The sequence below is a fragment of the Bison bison genome, unplaced genomic scaffold, assembly GCF_000754665.1.
Source record: "Bison bison bison isolate TAMUID 2011002044 unplaced genomic scaffold, Bison_UMD1.0 scf7180017864292, whole genome shotgun sequence".
In the NCBI taxonomy this organism is placed as follows: domain Eukaryota; kingdom Metazoa; phylum Chordata; class Mammalia; order Artiodactyla; family Bovidae; genus Bison; species Bison bison.
The window spans coordinates 439,552-460,534 of record NW_011494864.1 but is presented as its reverse complement, the minus strand read 5'-3'; the positions used below and the strand labels follow the sequence as shown (position 1 = coordinate 460,534).

General features: G+C 37.4%; 1 long non-coding RNA gene across 2 annotated transcripts in view; it reads left to right on the top strand.

Moving 5' to 3' along the window:
- The window catches only part of LOC104996403, a 738,430-nt gene that overhangs the window by 404,774 nt on the left and 312,673 nt on the right, over positions 1-20,983 (top strand). The window contains exons 1-2 of one of the 2 annotated variants that reach the window (XR_826184.1): positions 11,813-11,851; positions 17,878-18,016. This is a non-coding gene — a long non-coding RNA (uncharacterized LOC104996403). Of the gene's footprint in view, positions 1-11,812; positions 11,852-17,877; positions 18,017-20,983 lie in introns of those variants that run through there. The other variant, XR_826183.1, reaches the window with a different exon arrangement.

Genomic DNA, 20,983 nt, shown 5'->3' with positions numbered 1-20,983 from the left:
GAAGTAAATTAAAAACACTCCACAAGCCTTAGATTTTTTATATGGTAAAGATCAGAATGATTACTTATATATGACTTATTTATTGTTGGCAACATTAAATAAAGATGATATAGGACATCCAATACAGATAATTATAGGAAGTTAAATAGTATGCATAAGTTTCAGGGAATTTATTTTTTTCCTCCACATGATACTTATTAGTTTCTATTATAACATCCTTCCTTCTCATTCAGCAAAAGGAAATATGAAATATCCTGGAAGTTGGTGAAATGGGCTCTACTCAGTCTGTCCGTCTTGAATTTTATTATGTTGACAAATTATTTGGCCTTTCTACTTAGAATTGTTTAAATGGTATCAGTGATATTCTGAGAAGACTCTGCAACAATTAGTAAGGATACAATAATTATTGTTATTCTCAAAGAAATCTTGTATGATAAATGGCAAAAAACAACCAAAGGAATTCGGAGAAATTAAGGTTTTGTTCCAAGACCTTAAACAATTAAATGGCAAAAGCAATCAGAAGAATGAAGATGCAATTTTTAAATCTGCTATTAAGAAGAGAAGAAAATAAGATTTTAATGATTGTAGTCATTCTATTCATAGGCAGAATATCAGGGATTGGGTTTATTAGAAAGAGAGTAGTACAGAAGGAAAAGATAAAACAGCAGGAACACCAGAACTATTTGGAATCATAACTTCACCTAATTTTCCAGAGCCCAGTTAGACTTTCTCTCAGACACCATCATGCTATCCAAGATCAAGCTTGTTGTTGTTTTCCTGGGATACTAAGCTCAAAGAATAGACATTGAATGTGAACCAAATAAGGTTTAAAAATCAGCATCTAGGATCACACTAGCAAAGTAATTTCATAAATGTAGGTCATGATTTAGGAGTAAAAGCAAATTAACTTGAAATATGTAAATCATTGTGACCCATTTTTTAGCTTGAATTATTTGTAGTTTGACACAGATCTTCATTTCTTTGGGTATAAAGGCGATCTTATTAATCCATTTTCTATTTGAATCTTTAATATCTGATATCAACACATCCGTCCACTAATTTATTCTACACTGAAGATTTCTATAGACAGCTGAAAATGTGCTAAGAATGTGTTAACACTGGAACAGCAGGAAAATTCTCACCTATTGGGTGATGAGGACAACATGATTTATTTGAGTATTTTATAGGGATTCGTCTTGCTTATGTGAATTTAATTTACCACATAAAACAGACCCTGCATATGATATAAAGCATCTTGCTTCAAGTTCATGTGTATGTCTTCAAAGAAGAAAGTTTGTATCAAAAAGGATTGACTTACATATAATTCATAAATTTTGTATAGCTTGATTGTAAAGGCCTTTTACCAAAGCTCATTTAAATTGTGCCTCTAATAATCAAGACAGCTGAAAAGCAAATATATGATCTAATAATTTTCATCAAGAGGAATAAATAATGTGTTTGCAAAATTTTACCATAAATTTATATCACTTCAACCCTGATCATAGGTCAGATTTTGTTCACTCAGTAAGGAATTTGTCTATAAGGAGATATTCCAAAATAAGCATATGTTTGGCTTTCAATAAGGAAGAATGATGAGGACTGTCTTGCTCTTAGGTATCTGAGAACATGAGCCAGAAAATAGATGTGAACCCACATTAGCTGCAAAGGGGTCAGAGCTAGTTGGTATATGAAAGGCATTTGACCATGTAGAAGCAAATGTAAAGATTCAGGCGGTCAAAAAACACTTATAAATTGAATAATGCCAGGTGTACTTCCCTGGTGACTCAGACAGTAAAGAATCTGCTTGCAATGCAGGATATCCTGCTTTGTTCCCTGGATCAGGAAGATCCCCTGGAGAATGGAATGGCTACCCACTCCATATTCTTGCCTGGAGAATTCTGTGGATAGAGCAACTGGCAGATTGCAGTCCATGAGTTCACAAAAAGTTTTATATACCTAAGAGATTAACACTTTCACATTCATAGGTTCTTATTGTGTGTTTTATAGCATATTTAAGAAAGTAAAAATATTTTAGCAATCTACAATTACTCTTCTAAAATGCAGACTTTATACAACTATACATATATAGTTTGGTAGAAAGGGTATGTACTTTTATTCTAGCACATGAAAATTTTTGAATTGTTTCATTTGTTATATGAATATGGCTATATCATACCATGTATAGTTAGAAATATAGTATCTCATTCCATATAACTACTTTCACTGGCTCAGTAGTAGCAATCTTTGTAAAGGCTAGTTTTTCTTTTATCATCAAACTGCAAAATAATATTTAATTTCTGGGCGAAAAAGAAAAACTCAACTTTCAATGGAGCAACATTGAAAGAAGATTCAGGTTGGAAGAAAAAATTCTGAGAGATAAATTGACCCTCAGCCAGAGGTGTATGTTAATGCAACAACTACTACTGTTGCTGCTATTAACAATAGGAAGTGAAAGAGAGTAGGAAAAGAAGAAAAGAGGAAAGAGGGGTAGAAAATGAAAAGTGAGAAGAGGAAAAAGATGAGGGGAAGGAGAGGCTGAGTATAATTAAAATATCCAGCAGTCTTTACGATGTTCACCATGGTAGGACGTGAAAAGAATATAGTGGAATGATAAAGAGTGGCTTTCTGAAAGAGAGAGTGTTCATAGTGTATAATACAAAGTGGAGTTTTGTGAAATGGAGGTTTCTGATTCAGTACCCTGGCATGGCCCTGAGATTCTGCATTTCTAACAGTCTCCCAGGCAATGCTGATGTTGCTGTTCTGCAGACCTTACTTTGAGTAGTGAGGTACTAAAGGTAGGGGAGATGATGTCTATTTCAAGCAGAGCAAAAAGTCCATTTTATATCACAGAAAAATGAAAGCATTGGTCTGATGAGTAGTTCCATGAGCATAGGGGTATGTGTTTAGCCGCTCAGTTGTGTCCGACTCTTGTGACCGCATAGATGGTAGCCTGCCAGGCTCCTCTGTCCATGGAATTCCCCAGGAAAGAATACTGGAGTGGATTGCCATTTTCTTCTCCAAGGGATCTTCCCCACCCAGGAATCGAACCCAGGTCTCTTGCATTGCAGACAGACTCTTTACCGACTGAGCTATGAGAGAAGCCCTAGGGGAACTATCAGATAATGAAGCCGGAAAATATAGATGGTAAATAGCCATGGGCTAAGGATTTGAACATTATTTTTTGGCAAAGGGAAGTTCACAGATGCCTCTGTTTGTAAGTGTGGCACTGTATATTTGTTAATAAGGGAGAAAACAGGTTTTAAAGGACAGGATGCATTGCGGTAGTAAGAGAAAGAGGGATGGGAAGAAACTGTCAGGAGGCTGCTGCTGTTGTCCAGGATAGAAAACCTCCAGGCTGAATTTTAGTATTGAGGATAAAAAAAGGGTCCGGATTTGGCACCTATTATAATTGGGGAGTATAGTCAATTATTAGTTGGGTTAAAAAAATCTGTCAAGGAAAAAAGATGCTTTATATTTTATTTTATTTTATTTTTGCCAAGGAATTGCATTCATGAAAAGTCATAGGAAAGTGGGCAACATGAAAAGTAAAAGTTATGGGGTGATAAGAAAATAATAAGTTTGCATGTTGTGTGCTACGTTGCTTCAGTTGTGTTTGACTCTTTGCGACCCTGTGGACCATAGCCTGCCAGGCTCCTCTGTCCATGGGATTCTCCAGGCTAGAATACAGGAGTAGGTTGCCATGCCCTCTTTCAGGGGATCTACTCAACCCAGGGTTTGAACCCGAGTATCTTAAGTCTCCTGCATTGGCAGGCAGGTTATTTATCACTAGCACCACCTGAAAGGGATCTATAAGATGCCCATATGGGTATATCAATTAAATACTTAGAAGTTTGGAAGATAAATCACAAAAATAGGACACTTATGTTGATAATTAGAGTGAAGAGGACTGCATTAATTGAAAATATACCACAAGCCAGTGAATTTTTCCATAATTATTTTTTTAATTGAATGAATACTGTAATGTCAGCCAAGCAGTTTTGATAGAATGATACAAAAGATAGAGATTTGCACCTCATGGGAATGGGCATATGTGTGTTTATACATATGCGATACAGTCTTGGGAAAGTAATGCCTGTGACACTTGCCCTGTTAATTGGAAGATAAAGGCAATATAGTTATTTCCTTCTTGAGAGGTTATTATTTTCTGATTATGTGCTGTGGTGCCAGATGTCTCCAGAAAAAGTGTCCACAGCTTAGCTCCAAGGCCAAGGACATCCTCTGTAATTGCTGACAAATAGTTTAGTAAATTACCATATCCAAGAGTAAAGTTGATGATAACTGCAAATCGTCAAGTGACCTGTGATGTTGAGCAATTTGTCGATATTCCAGTCCCTGGGGTCCTATCCCTGGGGAGAGGCCTCATCCACTGTCTCTCTTCCCACTGTGGCTTTGTACCAGATCAGGTGAGAAAAGTCTTAGGAAAGACACAATATGGTAAGATTCTTTATACATTTTTGTAATAAACTCTAGAATCTCTCGAAGTCTGAGAAATCTCTTCATTGATTTTTTTTTTCCCTCTAGTTAGAACTCACAGAGTTTCAAAATATGCACCATGTGTTGTATATCTTTCATCCGTTTGAAAAAGTTTTCAATTGTACTCTATTCACAGAAGACTCTAGTTGGGGAATTGGGGAACACGGTTTGATTCAAGCTATTTCCTCCCATGACACACAGTTTATGAATTACAGAAAGCTGAACCATAATATTTTAAGCACCTCAGTTAGTTTTCAGCTTTGAAATTACACTTTTAAAGAGTTCAGAAATACCCTTTCAGTCTATTGATGTGAGGCAAATCCCTTTGCTTCAATTAAGAGCTATCGAAGGGAATGGTGATAACAGAAGTCCGGCTCTGAGCAGCATATAACAAGATGATTACGGGCGCTGGCGGCCAGCCAGACTGCCAGGCTGTTTTTCACGGGTGTTACTTTACTGACAGTACCTCCATGACATTTGTACCTTGACACCAGAAGTGCTAACAGCTGCAGCGGCAGTGTTAGAAAGGCACGAAAGACCTTTTTCAGCGTTACTTGCTCTCACAGATTCTCAGCGCCCTAGGAGAATAGTCTATAAAAACTGACTTCAGCCTGCTGTCTCCTTTGTGAAGATATTTGCTGCAGTCTGAAAAACAGTTTTGTTCCATGACATTGGACTTAGGGGAGATACAAGTTTTTCAAGGTAGAAGATGTATGTGGTAAGTGTATGACAAAAAGCAGTGGTAAGTGTATGACAAAAAGCAGTGGTAAGTGTATGACAAAAAGCAGTAACAAGGCTAGTCTGGGAGTTCATGGTTTTGTGAAATAGAATATTTCAGCAATGAATTCTGCACTTAGTTACTTGCTGTAGGCAACCCTTTTGACCCCCTCACTGAGGAAGCAAAAATGACTAAAGGAGAAATATTCTAGTTTTCTTGACATTGGATGGTATTCTTAACTAATAGTGACAGATGTAAGAGTATGGCTTCTAGTGGTTGCTGCTAATGCCCGAGCTTCACGCTGTTGGGAAATGAGGAAGGTCTGAAGACGTGTGAACATGTGTGAGAAAGGAATTCAGATGATGAAAGGTGAACATGGGTTTAGAAAAGTTTTATTTTTGCAGCTCTACCAATCTCTCTTATTGTTTTCATATATATATATATATATATATATACACATATATATATATATATATATATATTTTGGTACATCAGTGTGCCAATAACATTTGGACACATTTTTCAGAACCAAGGTCCTAAAAGGCACATATTACAATTTACTATTATGAAGTCACTGCACTGAGAACTCTTTTTTGTATGTTAAGGTTATTTCTTATCATTTTAGTGTTGCAACCATTTTGGTCTTAGAAATGGGAAAAATTTTTTAGCTAAACATTATTAAATTTCCACAGTTTGAAGTGCCTTTAGGAGACATTGCACAACTATTAACTCACACTAAAATTTTTCTATAAATGTTTCAATCATTAATGCTTTGTAGCATATGAGACATTTTTATAATAAGTCTGTATTTTTAATTTCATGAAAACTGAGCTTGTCTTTGCACTTTTCTGAAAACTCCATTTTGAAGATTCAGGCATAAAACTTTGTCGTTATTACTATTTCATATACCCAATGAAAAGATCTTTAAATAGTATAAAATCTACAAATATAATATGCTGAGGTCCAGCCCCAGCTGATCCAGGGAGTTCGAAGGGGAGATGGCGTTGGCGAATACACTGGCTTTAATTAGATATTAATTAGAGATATAAAGAGTAATAGAATGAGGATAGCTCAGCAGGAAAATTCAGTGGAGAAAGGCTGAGTAGCTTGGTTTACGCGGGAAACCAATAAAACTTCAAGACAAGAAGTTTGCACCACTTACGTAGGCCACAGGCGTCCTTCCATTCTCCCGAAGGAGAGGAGACACTGAGGCCTCCCCGGTCGGATCTTAGAAGCCCAGGCAAAATTAGTAAGCTTGGCGGGCTCCGCTCTCCAGATGGAAACTCAGCCAGAGTTTGAGATAAAGAATGACATGAGGAGACCAGTATTTCGAGGAACTGATCCCCTTCTTTATTTTCCAGGGTCTGTTTTTATACACTGAGATGTTATACAAAAGTCATGCGGGGTCAGCAGTCCTGATTTTTATCAAAGTCAGGTGCTTCATACAAATGTATACAGAGGTCTTAGGGGTGTTACATCATCTTCTGGCCAGGGGGGCCTGCTGACTATTTATGACCCTCTCCTTGTGACAGCGGTCAGTCAACCAGAACACTTATTTCTCCAGGGGTGACTATTTTTGAAACAGACGCCACCTTCCGAAGGTACCGGATAAAGTTACATTCCTATAGGGTGAGGGTGTAGTGGGTTTTAATTAAGGAAAGAATTTGCTTAGCCTAAGGTCTAACGTAATTAATATCAAAGGTTAATACTTATTTCTTCTATATATTCATTAATGTGTATAAGGGCAGGGGATGTGGAGACTTAGCAGTAAACATTAGCTCAACAAATAGAAAACCCTTCACCAATACAATTTCTAATCAGCCCACTATACTTATACTAACAGTTTTCTAACTTCTCTAAGGAACATGTTTATAGAAGGTTTAAAGCATCCCATGCCTCTCACGGTTGGGAGGCTGTGAGCAATCACATGTGGCCGGACAAGCCTGTCAGTCAGGCTAGAGAACCTTAAGAGGAGTTTGTAAGTTTGGAACACTCCTTTCATGCCCAGGAATTAATGTTAACTGGTGCTCTAAGTTAACTCCTTCTCCAAAAGAGGTGGTGGGGGACAGCCCCCTGTAAAGTCAGAGGTGTAGGTGAGAGCACAAAGTAGTAAAGTAGTCAGGCTCTGATTATGGGGGTAGATGCTCAAGAATTTCCAGGGGGACTCCTGAGGCTCGATCCCGCTTTTGTGTATGTCGAGCCTCCTTCCTCATGACCTTTGCCATGGGCGGAGCGCCTCATGCTGGCCCCCGACAATAATAGATATTTGAGAGGAATAAGTAATCTATTAATAACTTCAAGTAAATAACAGGAAAGGGAAGTGAAATGTTAGTCACTCAGTTGTGACCGGCTGTTTGCGACCCCATGGACTGTGGCCCACCAGGCTCCTCTGTCCATGGAATTCTGCAGGCCAGAATACTGGAGTGGGTTGCCATTCCCTTCTCCAGGGGACTGAACCTGGGTCTCCTGCGTTACAGGCAGACTCTTTACGATCAGAGCCACCAGAAAATTCCTAGGAAACAGAAGAGATAAATATCTATAATTAAGCACAATTTAATCACTGTGCTCATTTAGTTCTCTTTTCTTCACATACTATCTGATGTCCAGGGGAGTTAAGAGAACTGTGTGGTTTTGTGTAGTTAATGAATGACTAGAATTCAGTGTGATAACTCCCTGTCTCAGGGTTCTTTCTAATGCAGTAACCTTGGACATGCACAGAAAGCCAAAACATCAGGGTATTTATCTTTCAGCCTTTAGGATTCATGTCCAAATGGAAACCTTAACTGGTTTTGAGGAAATATAAATAAATTAAATCTGAAGGCATCACATCATAGTAACTTCAAAACCTTTATAAAATTAAGTACATTATTATCATCATTTTGCAATTAGCTTTCAAACAGAACACAGAGAGAGAAGCCTTGGGAAAAAACCTATGCTTCATCCAAAATGTCTGTGGGGTAGTCTGCACATTTTTTCCATTTCATTGCTAATGAGTCATTTTCACCTGATGCCTGCTTGCCCCACTCCCCTCTGAAGAACCAGCTGTCAGTGTCCACAGCTGAGTGAGTTTGGTATCAGACAGGTGGCAGCAGGGTGGGGAAGAAATCGTGTCAGTGGGATGTAGTTAATCTGAAATTAGGATGATCCACCTGGTATCATTAAAAATTGACTATATTTCCTAAATGGTTCACTACAATATAACCAATACTTAAAAGTTAAGGTTTTAAATATCCTTGAAGAGATAAATAAGAGTATTTGTCTTTAATTAAATATTTGGGTAGTTTTTACAGTGTTAGATCAATGAAGTCTGTTTAATAATGCCAGAATTTTATAACCTGTTTACAGGAAAAAAAAATGAATTGATTTGTGATTTTCTGGATTCTGGCATTTACTCACTCTGTAAACTTCTGTGTGCTATGGGCCTCTGGAAAAAGAAAAAACAAACAAAAAAAAGATTTGACATTAGTAAAACCATGTTGAGGCTTAAATGACCCATGTTATTGGAAGTGTTTGTGATACTTAATGTGTGTAGGTATTCAAAATTACATTGCCATCGGTAGTTTTTCAGTAAACTATTTTTTAATTCTCATAACCACCTGGGAAACAATTCTAAGTTACTTAATGCAGCAAACAAGATCCCTAACCACATAATGCAACTCATATTCCTAGCTACAAATATACCCATTCATGTTCAACTGTCATCTTCAGCATGAAAGTCTCCTCCTCCTGAAAGCCTTCCCTGAATGCTCAACAACGGACTGGATACCTTCCTGTGATTCTTAAGTGCCAGGCTGACCTCTTTTACAGAACTTATCAAACAGCACTGACTGAAACTGGCTGTTCACCAATCTTGCTGTCTCACTGGATCCACTTAACTACAGGTCTTTATTTTGTTCACATTTGAAATTCCAGTAACTAGCACAATGAATAGAACATAATAAGAAAATTATATACACACAGAGGAAATAAATGTTATGCATATAAATTACAAAAACATATAAATAAGAAAAAAAAAGAACTCCAGCCTCTTATCTGATTTTCAGTTTAACTATCATTCCAGCTACAGAATGAATAATATTTCTTTTTTTTTTTTTTAATTTTGTTGGAGTATAGTTGCTTTACAGTGTTTTGTTACTTTCAGGTGTACAACAAAGTGAATCAGTAGAATATACACGTATATTCATTCTTTTTTAAGATTATTTTCTTATATAGGATATCACAGAATGTTGAGTAGAGTTCTCTGTGATATACAGTGTGCCCATGTTGGTTATTAATATGTATATAGTAGTGTGTGTATATTCATTCTAAGCTCCTGATTTATCCCTCCTCCCACGTTTCCCCTTTGGTAACCATAAGTTTGTTTTTGATAACTGTAGGTCTGTTTCTGTTTTTAAAAAAATTAATTTGTATCATTTAAATTAGATTCCACATATGAATGATATATGATATTTGTCATTCTCTCTCTGACTTACCTTAGTACGATAATTTCTAGTTCCATTTGTGCTTATGTATACTCACTCACTTCAGTCTTGTCTGACTCTCTGCGACCCTATGAACTGTAGCCCACCAGGATCCTCTCTCCATGGGGTTCTCCAGGAAAGAATACTGGAGTGGGTTGCCACGCCCCTCTCCAGGGGATCTTCCCAACCCAGGGATCGAACCCAGGCCTGCTTGCATTGCAGGTGGATTCTTTATCACTGAGCCACTAAGGAAGCCCCCAATGGCATTATTTCATTCTTTTATGGCTGAATATACAATATCCCACTATATATATGCACCACAGCTTCTTTATCCGTTCCTCTGTAGATGGACATTTGGGTTGCTTCTGTGTCTTGGCTATTGTAAATAGTGCTGTAGTGAATACTAAGGTGTATGTATCTCTTAGGATTATGGTTTTCTCTAGATATATGCCCAGAACTTGGATTGCTGGATCATACAGTAAGTCTATTTTAGTTTTATACAGAGCCCCATATTGTTCTCCATAGTGGTTATACCAATTTACATACCTACCAATGTTGCAGGAGGGTTTACTGCTTGTGGACATTTTGATGATGGCCATTCTGACTGGTGTGAGGTGATCCAGTTCAGTTCAGTTCAGTCACTCAGTCATGTCCAACTCTTTATGACCCCATGGACTGCCGCACACCAGGCTTCCCCAAACTCATGTCCATCAAGTTAGTGAAGCCAACCAACCATCTTATCCTCTGTTGTCCTCTACCTCTCCTGCCTTCAATATTTCCCAGCATCAGGGTCTTTTCCAATAAGTCAGTTATTCGCACCAGGTAGCCAAAGTATTAGAGCTTCAGCTTCACGATCAGTCCTTCCAAAGAATATTTTGGACTGGTTTCCTTTAGGATTGACTGACTTGATCTCCTTGCAGTCCAAGGGACTCTCAAGAGTCTTCTCCAGCAGGAGAATTCAAAAGCATCAATTCTTTGGTGCTCAGCTTTCTTTATCGTCTCTCTCATCCATTGTAGTTTTGACTGTACTTCTCTGATAATTAGTTATGTTGATCACTTTTTTCATGTGCTTTCTGGGCATTTGTATGCCTCATGAACAATATTTTAAAGTGGATACAGAGTGAAATGCAAAGAGGCTGATTCAATAGCAATGCAGAAAATATGTTCATTTAAATGAATGGTAATGGGAATAGAGAAGACAAAGTTCTGAAATGTATAGGGATCAAGTAAACATGATTTGATAAACTACTGAATTCATGGTTGAGGAAGAATGAGATATCTGAGAAAGCCTTAAGGTTTGTGGCTTTTGCAAGATGGAAAGATGATGGAATCATTCACTGAGATAGAGAATGCTGGAAGGTGATATGATTGTTAAGGGTTGACAGGGAAGCAAACATTGAACAAACAGGTGAAGGGAAGCAAACATTGTTCCTGGTTTCAATTTTAGATATGTTAATTTTATCATGAGTTTGAAAAATCCAAGAGAAAAAAATGGTTATAAAGTTGGCACTTGTTTTTGTTTAGGTAATGTAATGAAATCAAGGATTACCTCAGAAGAGATTATAACGTAAAGATTAAAGGCCAAGAATGAATTTTGATGAAATGCACACTTAAGAGTCTGATAGAGAATAAGATAAAGTTCCAAAAAGCAAAATAGAATATTGGGAATGAAGGGAGATATTAATGGAAAAAAGGAATGAATGTGAGGTGTGAAAATGAAAACAGTCATAGATACTTCTTTTGAGGAATGTGGTTGTATTGGGTAAAATGAAATAGGGAAAAGTGAAAGGAGGATGTGGGGTTAAGAAAATGTGATACTTAGTGTTTTGTTGTGTACTTTACTGGGACAGTGTTTGCAGAGATATTTGGTCAAACATTTTTCTAGGTGTTTCTGTGAGTGTGTTTCTAAAGGAGATTGATACTTTAATCCTTTGGCTAAGTATAGCAGATTGTACTCCCTAATGTGGATGAGTCACATCCAGGGAATTGAAGGCCTGAATAAAGCAAACAGTCTAATTTTCATGTAAGAGGGAATTCCTCTGCCCACCTGCCTTCAGTTGGAATATCAGTTTTCTCCTGCCCACAGACTTGAACTGAAACATTGGTTCTTCTTGGTCTGGAGCCTGCTAGCCTTCAGCAAGGACTATGCCCTTGGATCTTCTGGTTGCTAACTCCAAAGGTTAGTTTTCATTCCAATCCCAAAGAAAGGCAATGCCAAAGAATGCTCAAACTACCGCACAGTTGCACTCATCTCACACGCTAGTAAAGTAATGCTCAAAATTCTCCAAGCCAGGCTTCAGCAGTATGTGAAGCGTGAACTTCCTGATGTTCAAGCTGGTTTTAGAAAAGGCAGAGGAACCAGAGATCAAATTGCCAACATCCACTGGATCATGGAAAAAGCAAGAGACTTCCAGAAAAACATCTCTTTCTGCTTTATTGACTATGCCAAAGACTTTGACTGTGTGGATCACAATAAACTGTGGAAAATTCTGAAAAAGACGGGAATACCAGACCACCTGATCTGCCTCTTGAGAAATTTGTATGCAGGTCAGGAAGCAACAGTTAGAACTGGACATGGAACAACAGACTGGTTCCAAATAGGAAAAGGAGTACGTCAAGGCTGTATATTGTCACCCTGTTTATTTAACTTATATGCAGAATACATTGTGAGAAACGCTGGACTGGAAGAAATACAAGCTGGAATCACGATTGCCGGGAGAAATATCAATAACCTCAGATATGCAGACGACACCACCCTTATGGCAGAAAGTGAAGAGGATCTCAAAAGCCTCTTGAAAGTGAAAGTGGAGAGTGAAAAAGTTGGCTTAAAGCTCAACATTCAGAAAACAAAGATCATGGCACCCGGTCCCACCACTTAATGGGAAATAGATGGGGAAACAGTGGAAAGAGTGTGAGACTTTATGTTTCTGGGCTCCAAAATCACTAGAGATGGTGACTGCAGCCATGAAATTAAAAGACGCTTACTCCTTGGAAGGAAAGTTATGACCAACCTAGATAGCATATTCAAAAGCAGAGACATTACTTTGCCAACAAAGGTTTGCCTAGTCAAGGCTATGGTTTTTCCTGTGGTCATGTATGGATGTGAGAGTTGGACTGTGAAGAAGGCTAAACGCCAAAGAATTGATGCTTTTGAACTGTGGTGTTGGAGAAGATTCTTGAGAGTCCCTTGGACTGCAAGGAGATCCAAGCAGTCCATTCTGAAGGAGATCAGCCCTGGGATTTCTTTGGAAGGAATGATGCTAAAGCTGAAACTCCAGTACTTTGGCCACCTCATGTGAAAAGTTGACTCATTGGAAAAGACTCTGATGCTGGGAGGGATTGGGGTCAAGAGGAGAAGGGGACGACAGAGGATGAGATGGCTGGATGGCATTGCTGACTCGATGGACGTGAGTCTCTGTGAACTCTGGGGGTTGGTGATGGACAGGGAGGCCTGGCGTCCTGCGATTCATGGAGTCTCAAAGAGTCGGATACGACTGAGCAACTGATCTTATCTGATCTGATAGTCACTTTTTATGTTAGCCCAATTCCTATCCATGGCCCATTTATATATTCTTACTTTAACCTTCTTCTCTTTAAACACAAATGCAATGATCAGGTCTACTGTTCTTTAAAAGAATTTCTACCATGAATGTCTTCAAGAATCAGCCTGCCGTAATATAGCTCATTTTCATGACATTCACACAAATCAGATCTGTCCCTGACTCACTCTTGGCCTTTCTCTGTCTTGGTCAGCTGGTCACAGGAGCCTCTGAAGATACAAAACTAAGTGAAAGCACTATTGATCCAGTAATGAAAGTCAGGGCTACCTCCTCTGACACAGATCTTGAATAACATTTAATGGAAAAAAACAGACTACAAGAAAAGTGGAATGCAGGTAGACACATGGCAATGGGAACCATTGATTCAATTCACTTTATCGCTCTGGTTCTGATCATGTCTGATTTGGGATGTGGTGTCTACATCTTTCAGGGCTTTCCAGGTGGCACAGTGTACAGAATCTGCCTGCCAGTACAGGACATGCAAGAAATGCTGGTTTGATCCTTGGGTTGGGAAGATCCAATGAAGAATGCAATGGAAAGCCACTCCATTATTCTTGCCTGGAAATTCCAGGACAGAGGAGCCTGGCAGGCTACATTCCTTGTGGTTACAAAGACTCAGACATGACTGAGTGACTGAGCACACACACATCTACATCTTTACCTAAAATGGGTAAACCACATCAGGAGGCTCAAAGGGTATATGGGATTCAGTATTTCTGAGTGGTTTAGCCAGATGTCCCTATTATGAATCTCAGCATCTAACTCCTTCCCAATCAAAACTCTGACCCTGGGGTAACAGATTTGTTAGATATGCAAATTCATATTTCTGGAGCTCAGCTACTTTTATAATTAACTCATGGACCTGAGCCTCAATTTTTTGCCCTCTGCCTCTAAGAGATGATAGTCTTTACATGCTAATTAAGATGTGCTGTGGTTTCACACTTTGAGGTGGTGATTAGCAGTGATGTGCTGGTAAAACAACCAAATGAGTAAGTTTTAAAAATCCTAATTTATAGTGTTTACTGATTCTGGGTTTAAATATTCCCATATAGGCTGAATTGAATATTAATGTACCTTAAAAACTTTCTTAATATTTATCAGTTGGCTATTGTAAGTGAGTTGTCTCAGTATACTGCTGGAATCACTCCAGGTCTGTCTTTGTTTTTCACAAATGAAGTAATAGAACCTAATTCATTCTGGAAAGATTCAATATTGTTATTCCTTGCTTTCAGTGGCAACAATATTTGAAGAAAGAAAAATCAATGGATTAATTTACAAATTAACAATTAGAAAAAGTAAATGATATTTATCCAATGAGAGGAAACATATGTTAAATGTAATTACTTCTCTTTTAAATATGAAATAAATCATTAATGAATGCTATTATATTTTTTCATCCAATTTTATAGAGATATTATTTAGATGTTTGTATAAGTTTAAGGTGTTCAGCATAATGATTTGGCTTCAGTTCAGTTCAGTTCAGTCGCTCAGTCATGTCCAGCTCTTTGCGACCCTATGAATCTCAGCACGCCAGGCCTCCCTGTCCATCACCAACTACCGGAGTTCACTCAGACTCACGTCCATTGAGGCAGTGATGCCATTCAGCCATCTCATCCTCTGTTGTCCCCTTCTCCTACTGCCCCCAATCCCTCCCAGCATCAGAGTATTTTCCAATGAGTCAACTCTTCACATGAGGTGGCCAAAGTACTGGAGTTTCAGCTTTAGCATCATTCCTTCCGAAGAAATCCCAGGGTTGATCTCCTTTAGAATGAACTGATTGCATCTCCTTGCAGCCCAAGGGACTCTCAGGAGTCTTCTCCAACACCACAGTTCAAAAGCATCAATTCTTCGGTGCTCAGCTTTCTTCACAGGCTAACTCTCACATCCACACATGACCACTGGGAAAACCATAGCCTTGACTAGACTGACCTTTGTTGGCAAAGTAACGTCTCTGCTTTTCAGTATGCTATCTAGGTTACATACATGATTATCAATGGTTATCACCTTGAGCTTAATGTATATTTATCACCTATAGACAGAAAAAGAAATAATAGAAAATATTTCTTTGTAATAAGGAAGCTTGTGACTTATTCTCATAACAACTTTCTTATATAGCATACAGCAGTGTTAATTATTGCAAACATCCACTGGATCAAGAAAGCAAGTGAGTTCCAGAAAAAATATCTACTTCTGCTTTATTGACTATGCCAAAGCCTTTGACTATATGGATCACAATAAACTGTGGAAAATCTGAAAGAGACTGGAATACCAAACAACCTGACCTGAGAAAGTTTTATGCTGGTCAGGAAGCAACAGTTAGAACTGGACGTGGAACAACAGCCTGATTCCAAATAGGAAAAGGAGTACGTCAAGACTGTGTATTGTCAACTTGCTTATTTAACTTATATACAGAGTACATCATGAGAAATGCTGGGCTGGATGAAGCACAACCTGGAATCAAGATTGCCAGGAGAAATATCAATAACCTCAGATATGCAGATGACACTACCCTTATGGCAGAAAGTGAAGAACTAAAGAGCCTCTTAATGAAAGTGAAAGTGGAGTGTGAAAGAGTTTACTTAAAGCTCAACATGCAGAAAACTAAGATCATGGCATCCAATCCCATCACTTCATGGCAATTATATGAGAAGACAATGGAAATAGTGACAGACTTTATTTTCTTAGGCTCCAAAATCACTGCAGATGGTGACTGCAGCCATGAAATTAAAAGATGCTTGCTACTTGGCAGGAAAGTTATGACCAACTTAGACAGCATATTAAAAAGCGGAGACATTACTTTGCCAACAAAGGTCCATCTAGTCAAAGCTATGGTTTTTCCGGTAGTCATATATTGATGTGAGAGCTGGACTAGAAAGAAATCTGAGTGTCAAAAAACTGATGCTTTTAAACTGTGGTGGTAGAACTCTGGAGAGTCCCTTGGACTGCAAAAGATCCAACCAGTCCATCTTAAAGGAGATCAGTCATGAGTGTTAATTGGAAGGACTGATGTTGAATCTGAAACTCCAATACTTTGGCCACATGATGTGAAGAACTTACTCATTTGAAGAGACCTTGATGCTGGGAAAGACTGAATGTGGGAGAAGGGGATGACAGAGGATGAGATGGTTGGATGGCATCACCAACTGAATGGGCATGAGTTTGAGTAAACTCTGGGAGGTGGTGATGGACAGGGAGGCCTCCCATGCTGCAGTCCATGGGGTTGCAAAGAGTAAGACAAGAGTGAGTGACTGAACTGAACTGAAGGGAACGTTTCATGCAAACATGGGCACAATAAAGAACAGAAATGGTATGGACCTAAGAGAAGCAGAAGATATTAAGAACAGGTGGCAAGATTACACAGAATAACTATACAAAAGTGATCTTCACAACCCAGATAATCATGATGGTGTGATCACTCACCCAGAGCCAGACATCCTGGAATGTGAAATCAAGTTGGCTTAGGGAAGCATCACTATGAACAAAGCTGGTGGAGGTGATGGAATTCCAGCTGAGCTATTTCAAATCCTAATGGATGATGCTGTGAATGTTCTGCACTCCTTATGCCAGTAAATTTGGAAAACTCACAGTGGCCACAGGACTGGAAAATGTCACTTTTCATTCCATTCCCAAAGAAAGGCAATGCCAAAAAATGCTCACACTACTGCATAATTGCACTTATCTCACATGCTAGTAAAGTAATGCTCAAAATTCTCCAAGCCATGCTTCAACAGTGCATGAACATTGAACTTCCAGATGTCCAAGCTGGATTTAGAAAAGGCAGAGGACCTAGAGATCAAATTGCCAACATCCTTTGAATCATTGAAAAAGCAAGAGAGTTCCAGGAGAACATCTACTTTTGCTTTATTGGTTACATCAAAGCCTTTGACTGTGTGGATCAGAAGAAACTGGAAAATTCTTCAAGAGATGGGAATACCAATAATTACATACACTTACATGATTTTCAAACATATTTTAAAATGAAGGTCACAAGCTTTTAAGATTAATAAATATTGTAAATCCTCTAAATAAATGGAAAATAAAAACAACTTAATTATGTGAATGCTAACAACAGTACAGGATTACTATAAAAGCTTTCCAAAAGCTGAAATACAAGAATTAATAAATGTGCTATTTTTATTTCAGTTTTATTGAGGTATACTTGACATATAAAGTTGTAAGATATTTACAGTGCACTTCGTGATGATTTGATATCTGTATACATTGTGAAGGACTTCCCAAGTGGCACTAGCAGTTGATAATCGGCCTGCCAGTGCAGAGGATTCAGGAGACCAGGGTTCAATCCTTGAGTCAGGAAGATCCCCTGGAGCAGGAAATGGCAACCCACTCCTGTATTCTTGAAGCTTTTGAAATCCATGAAAATTTACCTTTGATATCCTTTTCTGTTTCTTAGTAAATACAAATTATAAAGGAAAAATTAAATCTGGTGATGTAACAACTCAGTAAATATACAGTATTTAGACAAACTATAAACATCTATTGATACTGTTAAATAGCATAGTCATTTTCTGAATAGCTAAACTGAACAATTATGTAAAATATTTAGTAAGAAAAGTAGATTTTGTTCAAATACTGGAAAGTTAAAAAAATATTTGTAACCGTAATAGCAGATATATTTTCTTAACAGGTGACCTTAAAGGATTGCTGTTTAGTGTCACTCAAGATCTACTAAGCATCATTTTTTGGATGACTGTGGCAAAAGGATATCTGTACAAAACCAGTTCCTTTCTGAAGTTTATAGTTGGGGCCCTGTTTTCAGACAGAAGGTACAGTTTATCTTTTATTAATATACCTTTGAAACTTAAAGGAATGTTGAAGGAAAATAATAATAAAATAATGTAAAATAATGTAAAAGTAAGGTAAAGCCTGTGTCTGCCAGTTATGGAATTCCTTAACAACAACTCAATATTTTAAGGATTTTTTTTTACTTGAAATAACTTTCATTTTAAATGAAAAAAAAAAAAAAACTGTTGTATTGGTAAACACATTCTACAAAATATTATAGTAAAATATTGAAGTGAAAATAGTAAAATATTTTGTTTTTATTAAAATTTTAGTTTGATATGAGCTTGGTAAGTACATAAATATTGTGTTAAATTGCTTAAAAGTATAAGAGAAACAGTACTCTCATATAGCCTCCTGTTTGATATCTTTATCTACCAACATCCTTTTGGTTGGATTTTATGTTTATTGACAGCTTGAGTTTGAAGGAAGTACTTAGGTTATATTAGCAGAAAGTCATAGATAGAAAGAACATCAACCTAACAACATCCCAAATCATTAAATATCAGTTACATCTATTTTGAGTAAATATAAGCATTGTGTAGTTAAATAATAATCATTTAAAATGAATAAACTGTTTTATAATACATGATTAGAAACATGTTTAATATTCACAAGTGTGCATGAAGAGATTATTTCAATTTAATCCACTGTGTGCTACTTAACTATAAAATGTATGATATATTTTGAGATAATCAACTCAGGAGGTCAATCCATTTTGGATATAGAATTGTCTATTCTTGTTTTCTAATTATTCATAAAACATTGACAATATCATTCCTAATTTCAAGGCTACTATGGATTTGTCCTTTAATTTGTCAGGTTAATTGAAGTTAATTGATTTGAAAAATTGTTAAGTATTTTCTATATCTATTCTATGCTTTCAGTTTCCTCAGGCTTGAAAATTACAGGAGGAAAGTGACTAAATCTAAATTAGAGAACAGTTCTGTAGAAGAGTGTGAAGTCAAGAGTCTAACGTGCAGTTTACTTTCTGCCAGTCACAGTCATGTTCTGGCAGATCACTATAGAAAACTTTACATTTCAAGTGTTTTAATTCATTCCGTGAAATGATACCAGTCTTTCATTTTTATTGAAGGTCTTAACTGCACAGGTATCTTTAAATTAATTTTATGGATTAAAAACAACATTAATTTTTCATCTTTTCAAACACTAGAAAATAAGGGGAGAGAAAATTTAAGGAAGTAGATTGAAACTCTCTGACAGTGAAACCCCAAACTGTAGAAAAGAGTTAGTTCCCCATGAATTAGTCCACTGGCATATTCTAATATTGGACAGACTTTTCAGCCAAATTTTGCCATCATAATTCTCCTTGTTACTACAAGAATTATCTGAGAGTATGTTGCTACTGCTGTTGCTGCTGCTAAGTCGCTTCAGTCATGTCCGACTCTGTGCAACCCCATAGACGGCAGCCCACCAGGCTCCCCCGTCCCTGGGATTCTCCAGGCAAGAACACTGGAGTGGGTTGCCATTTCCTTCTCCCATGCATGAAAGTGAAAAGTGAAAGTGAAGTCGCTCAGTTGTGTCCGACTCCTAACGACCCCGTGGACTGCAGCCCACCAGGCCCCTCCGTCCATGGGATTTTCCAGGCAAGAATACTGGAGTGGGGTGCCATTGCCTTCTCCAGAGAATATGTTACATATATAGAAAATGAAATTAATGATTTGTGTTCTAACTATAAAAGATATATACACATTTGGAAAGTGTTATTTCCTGTACATCAAGCATTTTGTCTTCAACTCTTAATCATTGGAGGATCTTAGCAAATGAAACTCTATATTAACATGTGACTTATCTAATATCAGTGATATCAGAGATAAATTATATGCAGACACCTTAATTGAATTTTGCAGTTTTAGGAACCTTATTTATGGTGCTTGTGATATTTTTAGAGAAAGACAACTGAACACAGCATAGCAGCTGCAGGTAAGAGGATTTGGGATCTAATGCTCACTTCCAGTTGGATGATGGATATTCAATTCTAAATTTACGGTAGACATATTAGCAGATGGAAATAGAATAGAGTAAATGCCTATGCCACCTGTGAGCAAGTGCATTTTATCAATTACCAGGTGAACTGTGTTAAATTCAAGTCATTCAACAGAACTCTAATTCTTGAGAAGAGACTTTTTGTCAGCCTATTAATATATTTAGATTTCACATTGAGGTTGGAAACATTTTACTATACAGGGAACCTATGGACACAGGTTTGAGCAGAGCATACTTAACTCTTGTTGTGTCACTCATGTTATTATTCTGTCTGTATAATTGAAAAGAATATTGGTAGAATAGGAAACAGTTGAAACAAATGAGACAAACTGAACGCTCCAAAAAGACATAAGTGAATTAGAATTGATGCATCTGATGAGAGTGAATTCACAGTGTCACTTTAAATAAAGCCCTGTTTCATTTAGGTACCTAGTCTGTCACTACAACTACTAAAAATATTCAGGGAAGGCACTGACAGTTTCATTTGACACAATCAATTAAATTCCTCCCATACTAAAAGTTAACATGTGTGTGTGTGTGTGTATTAAAAGGGGTCTTGAGTTCAGCCTCTGACAATGAAATGTTTCACTGAATAGCTTACACAGTGCTATTTAATAGACATTGGCTCAGTTCCAAGAGAAAGAGCTTCATTCCATTAGAGAAGAGCCCGAGTTTGGCTCTAGGTTTATAGATTTTCAGAATTGGCAGAATTATTATCACCTAATTAAAAAAAAATAATTCCCAATTCTTGGTATCGGTGTGTGTAAATAAAAGAGTCCAACAACTAATAAAAATAGAGTGGGGTGTCTTGTTTTAAAGAAATGAGAAATTTAATTCTTCATCCTTAATATTCTTGAAAATTGCATAGAAATTTGAAAGAAAAGTCCTTTTCACATGCTTTAGTTGCATACATGTATTGTGTATGTTAACAGCTTTGCTACTTG